A 17,500-nucleotide genomic window follows, 5' to 3' on the forward strand; every position below is an offset into this window, starting at 1 on the left:
CTCCTCTCCTCTCCTCATCTCTTTCTCTCCCTTTCTCTTTCTCTCTCTTTCTCTTTCTCTCTCTTTCTCTTTCTCTCTTTCTCTCTCTCTCTCTCTCTCTCTCTCTCTCTCTCTCTCTCTCTCTCTCTCTCTCTCTCTCTCTCTCTCTCTCTCTCTCTCTCTCTCTCTCCACACACACACACACACACACACACACACACACACACACACACACACACACACACACACACACACACACACACACACAGAGTCTTGGCCCCGCATATGCTTTTACGAAGAAATGTTTGTACCAAGTTATGTCAAGTCTGCCTTCTCTCCCTTCCTCCTACTTCTCCTTGTCCTCATCTCCCTCCTTGCCTTCTCTCTCATTTCCCAAGCAGTTCCTTCTCCTCCTCCTCCTCCTCCTCCTCCTCCTCCTCCTTCTCCTTGTCGTCCAATCATCCTGTACTTGTTACCATGTGGTCGCCAAGGAGGGGAGAACTGACTTCGGCTTTCTCTTCTCCCCTCACTTCCCCTGGCCCAGTCTATCCCCCCCCCTCCTATCTCTCCCGTTACCCCCTCTCTCCTTCTCCTGTCACCCCCTCTCACACCACTCTCCTTTTCCCTCTCTCACACCTTTCCCCTTGGCCCCTCTCTCGCTCTCCCCTTACCCTCTCTGTCCCTCCTCATTCCTTTTCCTTGCCCCCTTCTCTGTCCTTCCTCATCCCTCTCTCTCTCCCTCCCTCACCCCCTCTCTCCCTCTCCTCCCCCTCCCCTCACCCCCTCTCTTCCCCTCTCCTCACCCCCTTCCCTCTACCCCCCTCCCCCCTCACACACCTGCAGGCACACATACACACTTTCGGTAGTTGTCGGGGTCCTGTGCCAAGTGACCCTCCCATTCACTCGACTTAATAATAACTACTTCCTGCTTCCCCTCGTCTTCTCCGCCTTCTCTCTTCTTCTCCGCTTGCTTCCTCCCCCTCTTTCTTCCTCTTTCTTCCTCTTTTCGTTCTTAGTCGTTTTGATTTTTTTTCATCCTGATCGTCGTCATATTTTTCTTCTTCGTCTTGTTTTTTTTGTTCTTGTTCTTCTTCTTGTTCTCCTCCTCCTTCCTCTTCTTCTTCTTCTTCTTCTTCTTCTTCTTCTTCTTCTTCTTCTTCTTCATCGGTTGGTTCTCTCTGTTTGATTAATTTTGGTTTTTATATTTTCTTTTGTATCTTTTTAATCTTCTGACATTTTCTGTTTATATTTTTCCTCAATTTCATCATTCCCATCGTTACCCTTTTTTTTGCTCATTCTTTTTTATTTAGTTTTTGCTTTTTTTTTGTTTCATCTTTTTCCTGTTTTATTGAAAAGCGTTGTTCGATGATGATGATTAGGAGAAGGGGGAGGAGGAAGGGGAGGAAGAAGTAGAAATGGAAGAAGAAAAAAAAGATAGCAGAAATGATGATAGTGATGATGATGATGATGATGATGATGATGATGATGATGATGATGATGATGATGATGATGATGATGATGATGATGATGATGATGATGATGATGATGATTGGGAGGAGGAGGAGGGGGGGGAACAAAAGGAAGAAGATGAATAGGAGAATAACATTGCAGTTGATGATGATGGTTTTGGTGACCATGAGAGTCATGGTGATATTTAGGAGGACGATGATCATTACCAAAACTAATTCATGATAGCAAAAAGTGATTTTTTTGCGAGATATTGTGTCTTTGGCCTTTTCACGGGAAGACGCCTAGAAAGGGTTACATATGAAAGCCATTTGCAGGATACAGTGAGCTGCCCCGGATGCACTGTATTCCGGTGCAGTTCATTTGTAGTGATCTCCTTGGGCGTGCTGGCTGCCTCCGTCACTGTTTCTGTCTGGTTGCCTATCTGTCTGTCGAACTATCTATATGTTTATCTCTTTCTTTCTGTCTTTCTCTCTCCCTCCCACCCAAGCTACCTCCCTCTTTCTTCCCCCTCTTCCCTCTCCCTCCCTCCCACCCAAGCTACCTCCCTCTTTTTTCCCCTCTTCCCTCTTCCTCCCACCTCCCTCCCTCCCCTCCCCTCCCCTCCCCTCCCCTCCCCTCCCTCCCAACCAAGATCTACTAGCCTCTCGCTCCAACTAGGAATCTCTCCGCTCGCCCCCCCCCCCCCCCCCACACACACACTCTTCGACTGGCGCTGAAACTTCGACTGTGTTAAGGAGGACAGTATTTTAAGGGGGGGTGAGGGGGGGTAAGGGAAAGGGTAAGGGTAAGGGGGGCTAGCTTGAGGAACTTTGAAGTGGCAGTGAGCGGAATCAGTCCCTACCTCTTGGCCTTGGGAGAGAGTTAATAGCCGGAAAGTCTTATTAGAATGAAGGGAGAAGAAGATGAAGATGTTGATGAGGAAGAAGAGGAAGAGGGAGGAGGAGGAGGAGGAGGAGGAGAAGAAGGGAATAATGTTGATGGTGATGGATGATGATGATGAAGCGAAGCGAGGCAGAGGAGAGTTGCGATATCTATTTATTTATTTATTATTTGATTAGCAATGGTGTAAATAGTTGATTCACCTATATAATACTGGTGCTTGCTGTTCACGTTCTTATCATTTTTGTTATTGGTGGTATTCATGCTTTTATACTGTTATCATCGTCGTCATCGTCATCACCATCGGTATGATAATAACAATTATTGTTGTTGTTGTTGTGGTTGTTGTTGTTATGATTGTTATTGTTATCATTAGTTTAATTGTGTTATTATTATCGACGTCGTCACCGTCAGTATCTTCACCATCACTCTCACTATCATCATTGCCATTATTATTTTTAGCAGTAGTATCGAATTATTATTATTTCACATATTAAATTCATTATCTTTCTTGTTTTGACTTATGCCTCTATGTCTCGAATAAAGGATGTGTCTTCCGAAAACATAATTTTTTGTGTACAGAGGAAATGCTTCAATATTTCCTCTTTCCGAATGTGGATCGAGTGTCAGGGAGTCGCGGCCAAAAATAAGATTTGATTTAAGTGAACGATATTTCAGGCGAGGTGACAGGGACTCCTTTTGGGCTGGAAGGAAAGGTCGATATCCGTCTCCCGCCCTTCTGTCTTTCAATTCTCATATTCACAGACGCTCGGGACGCCTTAGACGGAGAGCCGGGCCGGTGTCTCGCGTCTGTTAGCCAGTCGGCTCGAACTGCCTCGCGAAGCAGGCAGTTGGTGACGGCTGACGGGCGCGAGGTGCTGGTCCTGCTCTCCGGTCTGAGGTGGCCAAAGGCTCTCATGCACCAGCATGCGTACTTGCACAAGCACACATACACGTACATGCACAAGTACACATACACGTATGTGCGCAAGCACACGCACACGCACACGCACACACACACACACACACACACACACACACACACACACACACACACACACACACACACACACACACACACACACACACACACACACGTGCATATAATCTTTTCGTGTTCGTCCGTGTGCGTTGACAGCAAGCAGATTGTGAGAGGCTGGACAAACACACTGGAGAGGGGCAGGTAGGCGAGCTGGAGGGACAGGGGCAGGGGCAGGGGCAGGGGTTGGGGTTGGGGCAGGGGTAGAGAGAAAGAGTGTAGAAATGGGAGTTCGGGAGAGAGCGAGGCTTGAGGAAGAAGTAAATATATATCATAATCTGAAGAGGAGAAGGAGGAAGAGCGAGAGCGAAAGCGAAAGAGAGAAAGAAGAGAAAATGGCGTGGGTGGGGGTAGATTTAAAGAAAAAGGGAAAGCGCAAAAAGAGAGGAAACGAGTCGACGTGACGCCGTGAAAGGAAGTTTGATAATCAAGCACGCGGATGGAAGAGAAAAAAAGTCAGCGGGCAAACAAGCAGACAAATAAGCAGAGAGAATCGCAGGGCTGCGTGGCTGGCAAGCAGAAGGGAAGCGCTTTCCTCCCATCCGTGCATGACTCCGTTTCTCGTGCATGTCCGAAGGTGAGCCTCGCCACCAGAGTGCCACGGCCTCGTCCTCGCCACGTGACGCGGTGCCAGAAGAGCCACAGAGGCGCCGACTGAGAGGCAGACGGGCCTCAGGCCTACAGAAGTGCCCCTCGAAGCCTTGGAGGGGCGCCCTCGCACGCATCCCGAAGGGGAGGCGGCGCGAGCGCTCCAGCCGCCGGCCTCATGACAGCGGGCGCCCTGTCATGCATGCAGCAGGTGACACTCAAGCAGCAGCAGAGCGTAATGAGTTCCTATCACCCCCCTCCCTCCCCCTTTGCCTGCACGCCACCATTCCTCCATCCAGCCCCCAGTCCCTCCTCCCTCCCTCCCCTCTCGCTACCATACCGTCCCTCCCTCCCCCCTCCCCCCGCCCAACCCTTCTTGCTTGCACCCCCCCCCCCGTGCCCCATTCGTAGCATGGCGTAAACATTCCGCTTGCATGCAGGCGCGGGACGGCACGGGCGGACCTGATAAATACACACCATAATATTTTCCCAATAAACAAATATCATCCATATTGAGAACCAGAGATCGGTAGGTAGGTAATTGGGTAAGTAGGAAGGTGGGTAAGTGGATAGATGAGTGGGGAAGTGGTTGGATGGGTGAGTGGCTAGTTAGTTGATAATGTAGTTGGTTGCTTACTTACCTAGTTTGGTGGGTGGGCGAGTGGGAATGCCGGTAGGTAGATAGGTAGGTAGGTACTGTAGGTGAGTGGGTAGGTTAGTAGGTAAGAAGGGTAGAAGAGAGGGGGTTGGGAAGGAGAGAGAGAGAGAGAAAGAAAGAGAGAGAGAGAAAGAAAGAAAGAAAGAAAGAAAGAAAGAGACAGACAGACAGACAGACAGACAGACAGACAGACAGACAGACAGACAGACAGACAGACAGACAGACAGACAGACAGACAGACAGACAGATAGAGAGAGAGACAGACAGATAGAGAGAGAGAGAGAGAGAGAGAGAGAGAGAGAGAGAGACAGATAGATAGATAGATAGATAGATAGATAGATAGATAGAGAGACAGACAGACAGACAGACAGACAGACAGACAGACAGACAGACAGACAGACAGACAGACAGACAGACAGACAGACAGACAGACCGAGACCGAGACCGAGACCGAGACCGAGATAGAGACCGAGATAGAGATAGAGATAGAGATAGAGATAGAGACAGAGACAGAGACAGAGACAGAGACAGAGAGAGAGAGAGAGAGAGAGAGAGAGAGAGAGAATTACGAAAGAAGCCAGCCCGACGAAGCCAGGTCAAGAGAGCGTTTCTCCGCTGGATGATGAAAGTGGTCGCGATGGCTCTGGATGACCTTTTGTCTGCGAAAAAATGGTCCTTCTTTGCGGCCCCGAGGTGCTGGGTTTCGCGTGGTGTGGGGGGGGGTGTGTGTGTGTGGGGGTGAAGTTGGGTGGGTGGGTTTGGGGGTGGATGGGTGGGTGAGGGTGGGTGTTGTGTGGGTGTGAGTGGATGGGTGTGTGTTTAGGTGGGTGAGGGTGAGGGTAGGTGAGTAGGTGGGGGTAAGGGTGGGTGCGAGAGTGGGTGGGTGGGGGTAAGGGTGGGCGTGGGGGTGAGGGTGGGTATGGATGGATGGGTGGGTTGGTGGGTGGGTGGGTGTGTAGGGAGGTGTTGATGGGTATGTGGATGTTCTGGGTGGATGGGTGGGTGAAGGCGTTCGCATGTGGGAAGGTGAAAATTCTGTGTTCGTCGTTGATCATTTCCCAATTCGCTTTTTAAGCAGCTTTATTGATGTGTTTTCAATTGCTTTCGCCGCTGAATGACACGTATGGATTAAAAGAAGAAAAAAAACTTTTATTTGCAGTTATTGTTGAGGTTAACTTCGTCCTTTCAGATGAGGCTAAATTCGAGGTTAAAGTCCTGTTTTATTTACGTAAAAATGGTGTTCTTCTGTGGCATAATTTACCCTCTCATTTCAAATATATATGTGTTTGAATTTAGAATTTAGTGTTCTAATTGATGGAAAATTCCTGCTTTTATTTGAATCTGAATTTGGAATTTAATGTTCATTGACGTGTAAATTCCCGCTGTCACGGCTTGGAATCGCGCTTTCTTGTCCATTTCTGCTGTCATTGTATGCGGGTTTAATTAAATTTTGTTTTGCTGTAAGTCATTATGAAAAAAAGGGGGGTGGGGGTGTTGTCCATTAAATTAAACTTGCGTGTCGATATGCGTGAATCGGTAGGAAGTGGCAATCAAGGCTAAAGCTGGGAGGAAGAGGAGAGAGGAAAGAAGAAGAAAAAAGAGAGGGGGGGGGAAGGGAGGTGGGGGGAAATTGGGAGAAAGAGGAGAGAAGGGAAGAAAAGGGAAAATGGGAGAAGAGAGGTGGGAGGAAACTGGGAGGAAGAGGAGAGAGGAGAAGAAAGAGGAGAGGAGAGAGGAGAAGAAGGAAGGGGGAGAAGAGAGGAGAGTAGGAGAAGAAAAAAGAGAGGAGAGAGGAGACGAAGGAAGGGGGAGAATAGAGGAGAGGAGGAGAAGCAAAAAGAAGAAAAAGGAGAGGAGAGAGAAGAAAAAGGAGAGAAGTTTAGGGGAGGGGAGGATTAGCTGGGGGAGGGAAGTAGGACAGGGGATAGGAGAGGAGAAAGAGCTAGGGGAGGGGGGGAGGGATGCGATGATCAGAAAGGAGACGGAAGAGAGACGAGAAGAGAGAGGGAGTCGGAGAAGAGAGTAAAGGAAAGGTGAGAGAAGAGTTGAAAAGCGAAAGAGGCAGGAAAGGTGACGGCGAGGCGAGGCGAGCGGAAAATGGGCCGAGGTAGAACAATAAGGAAAGTTTACCGAGGTTTGGACGCCAGACACAGATGGTGTAAACACGGAGTGGCAAGATCAACCCCGGCTTCACCCCCCCCCTTCCTCCCTCTTCTCCTCCGGCCCTTCATTGCCCCAGAGCCTTTTGCCCCTCCGCCTCCTTCCCTCCTTCCCTCCTTTCATCCTTTCATTCTTTTCTCCTTTCCTCATTTTTTCCTTTCCTCCTTCCCTCCTTCCCTTCTTCCCTCCTTCCCTCCTTCCCTCCTTCCCTCGCCCCGACCCCTCGCCCTTCCCTTCCTCCCTTTTCCCTCCGGTGTGATGCTCCAGGGTGTTGCATCTGTGGCGCGTGGTGATGAGGCGGGGCCTTTGCAAATTCGATAACGAGGGTGGTGACGAGGATGACGAGGGTGGTGACGAGGGTGACGAGGTTGGTGACGAGGATGATGAGGGTGGTGACGAGGATGATGAGGGTGGTGACGAGGATGATGACGAGGATGATGAGGGTGGTGACGAGGATGATGAGGGTGGTGACGAGGATGATGACGAGGATGATGGTGGTGACGAGGATGATGAGGGTGGTTTGAGGATGATGAGGGTGGTGACGAGGGTGGTGCAACTTCGCGGAGGCTCGTACGCAGGCGGCACAGCAGGGTGTGGTGGTGATGACCGCGGTGACTCGGCGGGGCTACGATAGGCAATTGACAATCCTCGCGATATATTGGGAAAGCAGGAGCCGAGGGAGGGGGAGAGGGGGGAGGGGGAAGGGAGCGTAGTATGAGGGGAAAAGGGAAGGGGAAGAGAGGGTAGTATGAGGGGAGGGGAAGGGAAGGGGAGGTTAGTAGAGGAGCGGGCCTGGGGGCGGAGGGGATATTGTTTGTAGGGCGCTGGGCTATTATTGGGGATGGTCGTAGGATATTTGGGGAGATAAAGAAGGATGGGAAGGATAAACGGTAAACGATAAGCGACGTGAGAGGCTACGGAGAAGGGTGAGGTGAGGAGGGGGGGCGACGAAGAGTAAGCAGGCGGGATAGGAGAGAGGGCCTTTCCTTCGTCTGGGGAAATAGTGTCTTCACCTTGCAATTGCACACATTGCTTCGACTTGCCCGAGCGATCCGATGCCTGGTGCACCCCCTGCTCCCGCACACACCCCGCGCGAGCGACTCCTCTCGCTATAAGTGTATCAAGGGCGCGCCGCCACGAAGACGTCCCTCGTTAGGCTATCAGGCGATGCTGTCACGCCTATCAGCGGCCGCCGCTTAACTCCGGCCATGTGCAGAAGGGGGGAGGGTAACAGCGTCAGGGGAGAGGCGTGCCATGACATGATGGGAGGCAGCGACTGGCGGGGCATGTCCGTGATGCTTGCCCTAAGCGCCCGTGCTTTCATGCGTTGAACGTCGTGTGTTAGGAGAAGGGCCTTTTATAGCGGTCGTCCGTTGCGTGATAATGGACGGGTTATCGTCGATATCAAGTGGGAGTCGCAAAAAACCTGTCTTAAAGCAGGAACGACGTGATGGCGACGTCCAGACTCCGGCGCTGGCGGGGAGGGCCCGACGCCCCTCATTATGCTAATGTCGTTTGGGGAAAGTTACTTTCTTCTCACTCGCATTTATCTTCGCTTCTTGGGAGAAGGGGGGAAGGGAGAGGGGATTTGAAAAAAGTAGCGCCCGACGAGGCGTAGTTCCACGACGCCCTCGTTGCGAATACCGGAGGAGGATTGTTCTTGAGGAAATGGTCAAGGGGATGATCGCCGTCGGGGGTGATCGGCTCATAATTGTTGCTTCGCTGCGAGGGGAGCGAGGGCGGGGTAGAGTGGCGGGGGCCTGCAGGGGGAGGTAGACGAGGCCGGGGGCTGTGTGTGTTGGGGGGAGGGGGGGCACTGGTCAGATATGGAGTTGTGTGAGAAGCAGCGAGCGTCCTTTTATGGCGCTGGGGCACGCTTCCTCTGGCTCACGCCGTCTCCCCTGTGCTGTGTACTACATATTCACACTGTACAACAGGTAACACTCCCTCTGCACTTGGAACACTCACGCGCTGGAATGGCGGTCTTGGAGGGCATGTCCTGGGTGCTTGCGCGGTCGGATGGACGAATGGATGGATGGATAGACGGGTGGATGGGCGAGTAGACGGATGGATGAGCGGGTAGACAATTCACCGGGTGTGCAGGGGCGTACACGCCCGGCAAAAATCAGACACAGCAGGAGTCTGAGGAAGAGGGAGGGGGAAGGGAAGGGAAAAGGTGGAGGGGGAAGGGGAGGGGAAGGGGAGGGGAGGAGGGGAAAGTAGGAGCGGGGGTGCGGCGTCCAGAGCTCGGGCCTACGATGAGGTAGATATGCTACGCAGATCTCCTTAAAGGGCAAAGCGGGTTCTGGGGAGCGCGAGGGACGTGTGTGCAAAGCGGTAACATATTTTTTCCCCCTTTGTAGAGCAGGTGTGTCAAGACGGCCCGGGGCGTGCGGGGGCGGGCGGCGCGGGGCGGAAGGGGTGGAAGGGAACAGGAGAGGGCGGGGGAGATGGACAGAGGGGGAAGAAGAACGGAGGACTGGAAGGGGAGGAGAGGAGAGAGAGAAGAGGAAAATGACGAGGAGGTAGAGAGGCGTTCAAAGTGTGGGTGGAGGTGCGCGTAGCGACGGCGGTTGTGGGTGGCGGGCGAGAGGGAATGGAAGGGGATGGAGGAGGGGGACAGGGGGGGGGGAGAAAAAATGGTGTTTGTATATATATGTAAATATATTATATATATATATATATATATATATATATATATATATATATTCACACACACACATGTATATGTTATGTGTATGTATATATATATATATTGTGTACACACACACACACACACACACACACACACACACACACACACACACACACACACAACACACACACACACACACACACACACACACACACACACACAGATATGTATATATATGTATATATAATATATATATATATATATATATATATATATATATATATATATATATATATAAATGTGTATGTGTTTATGTATGTATGTATGAATGTATGTGTGTGCGCTTGTATATTATGTTTATATATATATATATATATATATTTTTATATCGGTCTATATATTAATGGAAAGAGTTAAGTATCTATAATGCATATCTCTCTCTCTCTCTCTCTCTCTCTCTCTCTCTCTCCTCTCTCTCTCTCTCTCTCTCTCTCTCTCTCTCTCTCTCTCTCTCTCTCTCTCTCTCTCTCTCTCTCTCTCTCTCTCTCTCTCTCTCCCCCTCCCTCCCTCCCTCCCCCTCTCCTCTCTCTCCCTCTCCCTCTCCCCCTCCCCCCTCCCCCATCTATCTGTTTATCTCTGCCTCCCCCCTCTTATCTCCCTTCCTCCCTCCTTCCTCCCTCTTCTTCCTCTTCTAACCCCCCTCCCCCATCTCACTTTTCTCTCTCTCTCTCTCCTCTCTCTCTTCTCCGTCTCTCTCGCCTGTGTCTCTCTCTCCTCTCTCTCGCCTCTCTCCTTATCCACTTGTTTCCCCATCTCTTCACTTTCCTCCCCCCCCCCCCCTCCTCTCTCCCCAGTCAAGGGAATGTCGATATGCGGCGGCAGCATCTGACCATTTTCTTTCGCTTGACGAACACCAAAGAAAACGGGGGGGAAATATCAAACGCCGAGGGTGACCTATGCAAATGTAGATTTGTTCATCTTGATTCGGAATTCGGGACGGGGATTGTCGGCGAGTGCCCTTGAGGAGAAGGAATCGGAGGGAAGGTCGGAATTTCGAGGCGGAGGGTTAGCCTGGCTCTCGATTTTGAAAAGGATGAGCGAGGGAGGAATGTAGGGGGGGAGAGAGAGAGAGAGAGAGAGAGAGAGAGAGAGAGAGAGAGAGAGAGAGAGAGAGAGAGAGAGAGAGAGAGAGAGAGAGAGAGACATTGGTAAAGCAACACCAATCGATTTTCGCCCCAAGCAACATGTTTTATGTATCGATACATTTTTTTTGTTGCTTTTGTTTTATTGTTTTGTTTATCCGAAGCCTTCATGAGATGTTGTCAACCGGACTCGTACATAAACGGTGTCAGCATCACGGACACGACCACGCTGTTGGCAGAGCGCGGAGGGACAAGGCCGCGCGCCCACGACCGAGGTGGGGAGTAGGTTGTGTGGGCGTGGGGGAAGTGGGCGGGGTTTGGGGAGCCTCTTGCCTGCAGATCCTCTTGTTCTTCTGATTGCCGACTGCCGATCGCGGTCGGTCTCGCCTCGTCGGTGGCAATTCGGGTTTGCTTGTTGATCTGTTTGTTTGTCGAAGGGGAGGGGGGTCTTTGTGTGTGTGTGTGTGTGTGTGTGTGTGTGTGTTTGTTTGTTTGTTTGTTTGTTTGTGTCTGTATCTGGGTGTATATGTGCATCTGCGTCGGCGTATGTGCGCAATATGGCCTATGCGTGTCCATCTGTGCTTTTTGCGCATGTAAGTATACGTGTTGTCTATGTACATACTTGACCGTGTACTTGTGTGCGCGAGCTTTTCATTAACGAATTGACCGTTGCATGTCCACCGGGTATAAACCGGAACTAGAGAACAAGTACTTAGCTAAACAACTCTTGCATTTGCTTCGTTTCATGTAGAAAAAGGGGAGTAATGTGTGTGTGTGTGTGTGTGTGTGTGTGTGTGTGTGTGTGTGTGTGTGTGTGTGTGTGTGTGAGAGAGAGAGAGAGAGAGAGAGAGAGAGAGAGAGAGGGGGGGGGTTGCGAAAGAGGGAGTATGGGAGGGGAGGAAACGATGGTTTGGTGAAGAGACAAGAAAGTACGTGATGATTAATCCTTATGTTTTATTTTTCCTTTGTTCGTCATATTATTGATATGATGATAATGCTAGTTAAATGATAATGATCATTTTCATTCTTATTTTACTCCTTTCCTCTTTTTTTCTTCTTCTTCATCTTTGTTTTCTTTTCCTCCCCATTGATAACTTCGCAATCAGGTGACTGGCAGTAATGCACTGTCCAAGACTCGTAGAATTTTGGTTTTTAAAGTCCATCTCGGGTCGAAAAAAAAGAAAAAAAGATTCAAATATTGCATTTGCCTTTGGAGTACCAGTCCTGTTCTCGCCACAGCCTCCTTGCAAGTGCTTCTGCTTGTCTGCTTGCGTTGCCTGTGAATGTGTAGACTACCATTTTTTTTTCTCTTTTATTTGAATCTTCCGCCTGAATTTGCATTCGACCAGCTGTCTCTCCGGTGATGAGCCCGAACAGCTGGCGGCGCGGCGGTCACTCTGCCTTCGACCCCCTCGCTTCGCCCGGCTTACTCACGGCCAGATGGCACAGGTGATTCAGCTATAATAATACACGGGCACAAGGCGCATACACGGGTGCTTGCCGACCCACGCACACGCGCCGACATTCGCCCGCAGTCGCACGCTCATACGTATCCGTATTTCGCCTTAGTGACTCGCTCATTTCACTCACTCGTTTACTTGCTCCACTCACTCACCCATTCGTTCTTTCTTTCTTTCATTCATTCATTCATTCATTCATTCATTCCCTTACTCGCTCACTCGTTCGTTCACTTGCTGATTTACTAACTCATTTACTCGCTCGCACATCCATTCAGTCAGCCAGCCAGTCAATCAGTCAGTCAGTCAGTAAGACAGCCATTCAGTCAGCCAGCTAGTCAGCCAGTTAATCAGCCAGCCATTCAGTCAGTCATTCAGTCAGCCAGCCAAGAGTCAGCCAGTTAGTCAGCAGCCAGTCAGTCAGTCAGTCAGTCAGTCAGTCAGTCAGTCAGTCAGTCGCTCGCACAAACTGCCAGACCGAAAATCGTCAGAAATTAATTGGCGAACTTATCCTCGGCGTAATTGTCCGTCTGGATCGGGATACGAGAAGCTGCCTCGTCCTCTCCCTCCTTATTTTCTCTCTTCGTCTCCTTCGCTGTCGGTGGTTTTCTTATTGTCGTATTTATTTTATTTATTTTATCTTATTCTCCTCCTCTTCCATTTATTCCTCCTCCTTTCCCTCCTTCCCCTCCTCCTCCTCCTCCCCCTCCCCCTCCTCCTCTTCCTCCTCCTCCTCCACCACCCCCCCTCCTCCTCCTCCTCCTCCTTCTCCTCCTCCTCCTCCTCCTCCTCCTCCTCCTCCTCCCCCTCCCCCTCCCCCTCCCCCTCCCCCCTCCCCCTCCTCCTCTTCCTACTCCTCCTCCACCACCCCCCCTCCTCATATTGTCGTATTTATTTTATTTATTTTATCTTATTCTCCTCCTCTTCCATTTATTCCTCCTCCATTCCCTCCTCCTCCTCCTCTTCCTCGTCCTCCTCCTCCTCCTCCTCCTCCTCCTCCTCCTCCCCCCCTCCTCCTCCCCCTCCTCCTCCTCCTCCTCCCCCCCCCTCCCCCTCCCCCTCCCCCTCCTCCTCCTCCTCCTCCTCCTCCTCCTCCTCCTCCTCCTCCTCCTCCTCCTCCGCATCGCGCAGAGAACCAGTCTTGCAGGCAGCTCTCGCTCTCTCCAGCTTCCCTTTTTAAGAAGCCTTATCTTGTCCTTTTAGAAATTTATTACATGTGATTTTTATTAACCTCTTTATCTTATCCCGTCGATGGAGGTGCTAATTACATGATCAGCTGATTAATTGCGCCACTTAATTGCCCTCGGTTCTTCCTTATTTCTTTATATTTATTTGCTCTGGTTTGTGATTGGTGTTATTGTAGTGGGTATTACTGTGGTTATTTTTGTTATTGTCTTTGTTATTGTTGTCATTATGTTTATTATTACCATTGCCATTATCGTCATTTGTTATTAATGTTTTCGTCATCATCATTACTACTACTACTACTACTACTACTACTACTACTACTACTACTACTACTACTACTACTACTACTACTACTATTACTACTACTACTATTACTACTACTACTACTGTTGCAGTTACTGTTACTATTGTTGTTATTGTTATCATCATTATTATTATTGCTACAATTATTATTTTATTGTTACTGGAGGCTCATTCTTTTATAACAAAAAAAAAATATCGAGTGCCTTCTGTTGAAAGTTGCAAGTGATTGGCAATTCAGTTGACCTTGCCCTTTGCCGTTGACGCTTTGCAGTTGTTAAATAGCATCGATATCGAAGGCCTTGTTCATCAAAACTTCGTAATTACCTTATCAGCTCAGCGCACCTGCGAGGGACGACGACCTTCGGAATATATTTGTGTAGTGAATATCGTCTTTATCGTTGTTTTGAGTATCTCTCGCCTTGGCAGGGAGGTGAGGCCATTGTCGTTGTCTCGGTCTCTGTCTTTCGATTTTATTTTAATTAATTCATTCATTTATTTATTTATTTATTTCTTGGTTGTTGGTGTTGGTTGTTTGGAATAAAAATGTTGGTTGTATTATGGTGGTAAAGTGGATGATGATAATGATAACTGTGATAGTGATATGGATTATGATATTTGGCGGTGATGGTGATGCTAATGATGGTAATGATGATGGTAATTAAAATGGTGATAGTGATATTGGTGATTAATGATGAATTATTATAATTTATTATTATTTTATTATTATTATTATTATTATTATTATTATCATTATTATTATTGTTTTCACTGATAATAGTATATTTAGTGGCGCAGTTCTTATTCTTTTCAATTTATTGTCCCAAGACACGGCTAGACAGTGAAACGAGTGCGCAGGTGGGCAGGTGGGCCCCGTGTCAGGCCAGGGACGCCCACCGCCACCCACCGTGTCGCACATAATGGCCCTCCCTGTCTCTCGCCCTGTTGCTTAGTCCGCTGCGACCTCCGGGTAATTGTCTGTCACCGGCGGGATTTTTGGGAGGAGGGAAGTGGAGCGGGCGGGGATAAAGGTGGAAGAAGAGGAGTAGGTGAAGATGGGGGGGGAGATAAAAGGGGGAGGAGGAGGTGGAGGTGGAGATGAGTGGGGAGATGGAGCGGATGGGAATAAATGGGGGAGGAGGAATAGAGGGTGAAAACGAGTGGGGAGATGAATGAGGAAGAGGCAGGTGAAGATGAATGGGGAGATGGAGTGGTTAAAGATAAATCGGGAGAAGGAGGAGGTGAAGATGAATGATGAGATGGAGTGGGTGAAGAAAGAGGAGGAGGAGGAGGAAGTGAGGATGAATGGGGGAATGGAGGTTGGGGCGCGGAGAGGGAGGAAGGGGGAAAGGATAGAGGGAAGGAGGGAGAGAGAGAGAAAGAAGGGGGAGGGAGGCAGAGAAAAAGGAGTTGCGTGTATGTGTATGACGGTGAGTATATCTTCGCCCCCACATGGGTGAACTAGTTCCGTGTCTATTGTATTGTATTGTTTATTATTATTATTGTATTATTTATTGTTATTTTATTGTATTTATTGTATTGTATTGTATTTTTTCGGTGTCTGTTGTATTGCATTGCGTACGTGTCTGTTTCATGGCCGACTGCGTGTGCGTACGATCTCTTTATCCGTCCTAGATGTTTGCAGGATTGCGATACAACCAGGATTACACACATGCACACGAACACGTACACGCACACGCACGCGTACACACACGCATGCACGCACGCACGGACGCACACACCAGCGCAAAAGAGGTTCGATGAAGCGTTCGGAGAGGATGTGTAGTTGCAGCAGTAGCGAGTGCATTCTGAAGCAAGGTCATGTGTGCCCCCCCCCCCCCCATTTCACCTCCTCCCTCCGTTCCTTCACACTTCTCCCCTCTTCCAATCTTCATCCCCTTCTTCCCCTATCATCCGTCTCCCTCTCTCCTTATACCTCCTCCCCCTGCGTACCTTTCCCCCTTCAGCCCCTCCTCTTCCCCCTCCCCCTCCTCCTCCCCCTCCACCCTTCATCCCCTCCTCCCTCTTCCCCCTCCACCCTTCATCCCCCTCCTTCGCCTCCTTCTCCCCCCCCCTCCACCCCTCCACTCCCCCCTCCATCCCTCCACTTCCCCCCCCCCCCTTTCACATTTACCTCTTTCGGTCAGGACGCGCCTGCCCTCCCGCTTCCCACACTCCCACCGCGACTGGTTTCCCGGCCGTGGGACTTGTCTTTGCTCACCTGTGCTCGGATGGGGATGGTAGGTGGAGTGGGGGGTGAAGGGAAGGGAGGGGGAGGGAGGGGGGGAGGGAAGGAAGGAGGGAGGGAGGGAGGGAAGGAGAGAAGGAGGTGGAGGAAAGAGGTGGAGGGGGAGAGAGAGAAAAAAAAAGGGGAGGATGGAAGGAAGGGGCAGAGGGAGTGTGGGGGTAAAGTAGAGGGAAGGCGGGAGAGAGAGGAGTGGGGATGGAGGTGGGAAGGGTTAAGTGGAGTGGAGTGGTTACAGTGGAGGTGGATAGAGTGGAAGGGAGATGGTCAAGGGGGGGGTGGATGGAATAGAATGAAGTGGGTATTAGTGGAGGTGGATGGTAATTGAAGATGTAAGTGGAGGCGTATTGTTTTATATATATATATATATATATATATATATATATATATATATATATATATATATATATATATATCATTTGATAATGGGTGGCTGGTTACGGTGCTTTAATGGGAACGTGTGGTACGGTTTGGCACCAAGGGCGCGGGGGCGGGGGGAGGGGGAGGAGGGTACAGGTCATGGGTAATGCAATACCTTCGTGTCTTTTGGTCGGTCGGTCTCGCATTCTTTTTCCTTCTCTCTTTGTCTTTCTCTTTCTTTTTCTTCTTCTTCTTCTTCTTCTTCTTTTTTTCTTTCTCTCTTCTCACCCTTCGACTGTGCGTGTATGTATGCATGTATTTTTGTGTGTGTGTGTGTGTGTGTGTGTGTGTGTGTGTGTGTGTGTGTGTGTGTGTGTGTGTGTGTGTGTGTGTGTGTAAGCTGGGCCCATTTACGGGTGTTAGGCTGCTGACACGAGCATTGTCCTCCAGTCGTTAAGCTTTCCTTACATGTTCCTCGACTATTTTACCATACTTATCGTAACGTCGTCTCTCTCTCTCTCTCTCTCTCTCTCTCTCTCTCTCTCTCTCTCTCTCTCTCTCTCTCTCTCTCTCTCTCTCTCTCTCTCTCTCTCTGTGTGTGTGTGTGTGTGTGTGTGTGTGTGTGTGTGTTTGTATTTATGTATGTATGCGCGGGCACGTACATGCATATAAACGGATGTGCTTATGTGTATGGGCAGCAGATGGGCGGATAGGAGGGTATTGGGCCAGCAGGGGATGCCGTGGCCCCATGGCCCTCTCGCCTCCCCCGAGAGTCAGCGCGTCTGGCCATGAATAAAGGATTTGCATTGTTGATGTTCTGATCTCCCCTCCGGCATCTCCGACACCTCCGCCCTCGCCTCCTTCGTCTCCTGCCCGCGTCCTCTTCCTGTGTCGATAAGGCGAGGCGGCGTCCTAGTTGGCGGGTCCGCTTCATAAATCATTAATGTTCACTCCGCCGGCTGAACGGGCCTGCTCGCGAAGTGGGCTGCTCATCACCTAACGGCCCCTTGCCTTGTTTTCCTCGCGTTTGGGGGACGGGGGATGGCGAGAGGGAGGGAGGGAGGGAAGGGCGGCCAGAGGGAGGGAAGGAGGGAAGGGGGGTGGAGAATAGGTATGCCTGAAGGGAGCTTAATCGTATGAGGTCGTGAGGGGGGGGGGGGGCATAATCTGTCAAGAAAATAAGGGTCTTGTAACCCATATGGTGTGTGTTTTCCTGGGTGAGAGAAATACAACAGCGTAAGTCATTCGGTAACTAAGTCACCCTCCCCAGCCCCCCCCCCACACACGCACACACGCACACACACCGCTCCATACCCTGACAATAACCCGTATGGGCGTCCCACGGCAGCCGACGCCCAGCCCACACGCCCTCAGAATCTGTTCCGCCGCTCGGGGACCTC

The 17,500-nt window shown here is 50.1% G+C and overlaps 1 protein-coding gene across 1 annotated transcript in view; it reads left to right on the forward strand.

Annotated features, from left to right (window-relative positions):
* Window positions 1–17,500, forward strand: part of LOC119580185 (triple functional domain protein-like) — a gene marked incomplete in the record, with an annotated part of 172,916 nt that overhangs the window by 54,442 nt on the left and 100,974 nt on the right.

Source organism: Penaeus monodon, chromosome 2 (assembly GCF_015228065.2).
Source record: "Penaeus monodon isolate SGIC_2016 chromosome 2, NSTDA_Pmon_1, whole genome shotgun sequence".
Lineage (NCBI taxonomy): Eukaryota > Metazoa > Arthropoda > Malacostraca > Decapoda > Penaeidae > Penaeus > Penaeus monodon.